Source organism: Drosophila suzukii, chromosome X (assembly GCF_043229965.1).
Source record: "Drosophila suzukii chromosome X, CBGP_Dsuzu_IsoJpt1.0, whole genome shotgun sequence".
Lineage (NCBI taxonomy): Eukaryota > Metazoa > Arthropoda > Insecta > Diptera > Drosophilidae > Drosophila > Drosophila suzukii.
This window is the reverse complement of record NC_092084.1, coordinates 27,743,058-27,748,004: the sequence shown is the minus strand read 5'-3', so window position 1 is coordinate 27,748,004 and position 4,947 is coordinate 27,743,058.

Genomic DNA, 4,947 nt, shown 5'->3' with positions numbered 1-4,947 from the left:
TGAGAGCATATGCACGGCGACGATTCGTTCGAAGGTCGACGAGGCCATCAAGCTGGAGGTGGTCCTCAAGATCGAGCCGAACGTGCGCATCCGCACTCCCATCCGTGCGCTCAGTGAGAGCGTCGTCCAAAAATTTAAGGAGCTACCGCTCGCGGATGAGGTTTTCCACCGGCCAGCCACTGTTTCATTGATCCTGGGCGCGGACGTCTACCCGAAGGTGATAAAGCCGGGCTTTCACGTGGTCGACGAGGGACTGCCATTAGCCCAGAAGACGGTGTTCGGGTGGATCGTCTCCGGCGCCTGTACGCAGGCTTGGCCGAGGTTCCGTCTCCTTTATTTTTTGCAACGCTAGCGATTGCAAGGGGGGCGGAATGTTCAGGCCCACTGTCCGGCGAATCTGGACTGGCCCCGCTATCCAGCTGCACCGCTCTACCGCTCTCCCGCTCTCCCGCTCTCTCGCGCTCCCGCTCCCCTGCGCTGTTCCTAGCTCCCTCCATGAAGTCTCCGCTGCGCTTTGGAGCGCAGAGCGGAGCTTAGACTAAGTCAGTTCGATTCTGGAGTTAAAACTGAATAAGCCGCGGTCGTACCCCCGCCTACTTTCCAAGTTAACTTTTGTGCGTACATTCTTTTCGATCAAGGGGCAATACGCGTTCGAGTGGTTTCTCCCCTACAGCTTCCGCAGCACCAGCAGCAAACTGCACCACCAGCAAGCCACCGAAGCCCAGCGCAGCAGCCCGCCGACGCCGCCAGTTTCCCGCCGTCGCCTCCCACGCCATTCCATCAGCGCCACCACGGTACCCCGCCACCCCCCGGCGTACAGGGAGAATGTATGATATTCCATTCCTTTAATAGGTTTGATTCATTTCTCCAAGTACTCATATTTAGGTTGATATAACTTTTTGAAAATATATAAACTGTTTGTGCCTAACCGAAGTAGACACTCGCAAGCCGATCGCGGCAATGGTAACGATGGTTACTGCGATGCCGGACCACAGGCGATGCAGAGCTGCGCTGAGGTTGAGCTAACATGGTTAGCTGCTAGTTGAGATAGTGTATTACGAGCCCTATTCCTAGAGGCAGGAAGTAGAACCGCGGTGCGGTGCGTTGATAACTGATTTATTCTTCATTTGATACCTGTTTATATACTACTTGGAATACGGAAGTTTAGTATAATGATTAGAGAAGTAAGCTATATTCTAAAGTAGGCCAGGGAATTTTGATTATGGTAGCAGTTGCGTAGTTGGCTCGGCTGGCACTGCAAAATGTGCTGACTGCATTGGTGGGTCAGTGTACCGTTGAGACGGTAAGACGGTGAGTTAGTGGGACATGCTAATCAGCAATTCTCATCTGCGGTGAGTGCTACTGAGCGCCTGGTACTGTTTTCAACTTGGCTTCTGCTTGATTTGTGGGGTGTGGTCATGTTGAGCACCCTTGGGTACGAACGTTCTCCCCCCAATTGAGGGGTAGCCTCAATTAAGGCATGATGTCGGTCAGCCCTTGGCCAAATTGTATCGAAAGTACCTAACAAATCATTACCCGTGGAGGATCTTTCCTTCAGATGCGGAGGATCATAGTTGTGATTAAGGTCCTTCATATCTTCTTGATGCTGCTTAACACTCCCTTTGCGATAAAATTGACGTTACTGTGGGGACTGAAATTGTGGCCTCGTAGAACTTGATCATTTGGCACGTCTATGGTATATGGACCTTTTCTTGTAGGTTTTAAGTTGATGAGAAAGAAGCAAAGAATCCTGTGAAGCCAGATGAAGCTGACGATCTTGTGAAGCTGGATGAAGCTGAGTATCCTGTAAAACTGGATGAAGCTGAGTATCCTGTGAAGCTGGATGAAGCTGAGGATCCTGTGACGCTGGATAACGAAGCGTATCCTGTGAAGCTGGATTAAGCTGACGATCCTGTGACCCTGGATGACGAAGAGTATCCTGTGAAGCTGGATTAAGCTGATGATCCTGTGACGCTGGATGACGAAGCGTATCCAGAGCGGGTGGATGTAGTGAACTTAACGCGTCTTCCCAGCAGTCAGAGGTTCAGCCTTTGGTAGGAAGGGGGTTGCTCGAGTGTGATCCTCTGTTGTTAAAGGATCACGTCGGGGTCACCAATGTTCTTGCCTAAGTTAGCTAGACTAGGTTCGGGTCACTCCGCGTGACGAGGAGGGGTATGAACGCTCGTAGCGGGCACGGGGGCGCTGTCTATTACAGTATGATTGCGTCGCGACACGGATTACTACGGGTAGCACGGTGCCGGACCACAGGCGATATGGACTGTGTGGGGTAAGTTAACGAATGTTCGTGTAACCGGGGATCAACAGCGTGTTGGGGTCACGCCTCGGGACAAGGGGGGTGCCGACACACTTGTCGCTGGCACGGGGGACACTAGATACAACAGGACGATCGCGTCGCGACAAAGGTAACTAGAGTAGTACGGTGCCAGACCATAGGCGATCAAAGAACTGTGCTAGGGTGAGTTAACAAGAGTCTCCGGGTGATGGAAGTTACAAATCTAAGCACCCACAAGATTTATTACTTCCATCACCCGGATTCTCTTGACATCTCTTTTCGAATTTAAATCCATTGGGACTCTCTATTAAACTTAACATAATATTAGTATTACCACAATTCGAAGGACCAATAATTAGAGCCCTTATTGTGTTCGGTAAGAGAGCACTATGTCGTGGCGGTAGATTTTTCTCGTTTTCATCGTTAATATTTCTAACTACAATTTCTTCTTTTGACTTATTAAACGCATCTTTCAATCTAATGTACTTCATTCAATGAGAAATTTTTGATGATTTTATTTATTTATTTATAAAGAGCTAACAAATAACTAAAACTATGAGCTAGCAATGATGTTGAGCAATGGCGACGTGGGCCTTCAGCTCGAATTGAACATAATATTATTTTGTAGGGTTTCTTATAGGTATTTATTTCTATTGTTTAGCTTAGGTTGAGTCATCGTATACGCGGTGGTATATATTTGTGTTTTTTAGAAATTGACTAATTTTTGAAATGTTTGGTGGTGTGGGATTGGAAAGTGCTTCTAGTGCGTTGGTGTTTTTAAATATTTTTTGTCTTTGGATGTGTCGGGTCACGCAGCAGCTTATTAACTTATTTCGATCTCTTATATTAATTGCATCGCGAAAGGTAGCTCTCTCTTTCTAGCTCTCTCGTTTTTTGTGTACTTGCATTCTTGGGCCCAGCATTCGGCTGGCTTTCCCTTTGTAAAATCAGTACGAATTCTGATCTCGACATTAAATGCACTCTCGTCTCGCCTGCTGTACTTTCTCTCGCTAATAAATTGTTAGCAAGCATAAAGCAACCTGAAATTCGTATTTTAATTTAGCAATAACTAATAAAAAAGCTTATTAGTTCAACATTGGTGACCCCGACGTGATTTGTGCATAAATAATACTAAGTGCAAATCATATAAGTCTATTTATTGACTTTTTCGTTCTTGCGGCTGCGGTGCATTGGCGGAGCAACAATCATAAGGCCTTAAATGCAGTGAGCGCTATAAATAAATAGAAGTTGGTGATTGCGAAAATTTGCTTAGAGGGCGCAAAATCAGCCAAGTAACGGGCTGTTATTCCCTCCTTTGCTTTGCGCTCATCTTCCCGCTGGAGCCAAATTTCGGGCATTTCGTCTGCTGTTGTTTTTGTAGCCATGCCTACGGGAACTTTTGGAGATGTTACCGCTGATGCAAACAGGGCAATATTTTTAAAGCGCAAGGCAACGGCTTTATTTAATAGAGTGGAGCGCTTAGTGGATTCCCTATCAAGTGCGGCGTTAGCTTCATGCGACGAATCCAGTCTTCATGTGAGGTTGGAGTTGATTGATGAGCTTCAAGAGTCATTTAAAAAGGTGCTCGGTGAGCTCGAAGAATTTGATTTCGAGGAAATTGAAAGTGATTTAAGTGAGAAATTTGATGACATTTTCGTAATTCTGAAGTCATCGGTTCGATCCGAAATATTAAAGCGCGCCTCATAGCTTCTTTCGTACTCAACTTTTGCTGACGGCATCACTTCGGGAGTTTTCAGCCCCCAGCAGCGTTAGCCTCGACATAGGGCAGCATTGTTGCCCTGGAGGTTATGCAAATCGGTCTGACTTTTATTCTATGTTTACCACGATCATAAATAGTCATCCGGACCTAACCAACGTAGAAAAGCTGCAGCATCTACGATCGTGCCTGAGGGACGCAGCGTTGGAAACTATTCGCTCATTGGAAATTTCGGATGGCAACTACGCAATTGCTTTAGATTTGCTGCAAAATAGATTTGATAATCGACGTTTGGTTTTTCAGGCACACATTATTGAGATCCTGGGACTTAAGGCGGTGCAGAGTGGTTCCGTCTCGACACTTCGGGAGCTGTTCGATAAATTCAACGCTCATACTCGTGCTCTCAAAGGACTGGGCACGACGGAACAAATCGCAGGATGCATCATCGCTCAAGTCCTGTTCCAAAAGATTGATCCGGCAAGTCAGGCAAAGTGGGAAGAGCGTTTAGAGGACCCTGCCCTCGGCATTTTTAATCCTTCGTGGGAGTCAATGGCATCATTTTTGGAGCAGCGATGCAGGACGTTGGAGACTATGGATTTCGCCATGGCAAACTATGCGCCGGGCAATCAGGTGGGAAGTAACAGAATACCCAATGCGCGTAGATCAGCATTTGTTGCCTCGAATGCTAACCCTTGGATTTGTATATTCTGCAAGGATACGGGGCATTACATTTCTTATTGTCAGAATTTTATAATCCTGTCTCCTGCGAATAGGCTTCAAGAAGGGAAACGGCTCGGTCTTTGCATAAATTGTCTTAAGGTTGGTCATCAAGTTCGGCAATGCAACTCCAGTAGTTGTCGTGCATGCGGATCTAAGTACCACACCCTGCTTCACCTGGGAAACTCACCTTCCTTTCATTCACAAGAAGGAACACAGC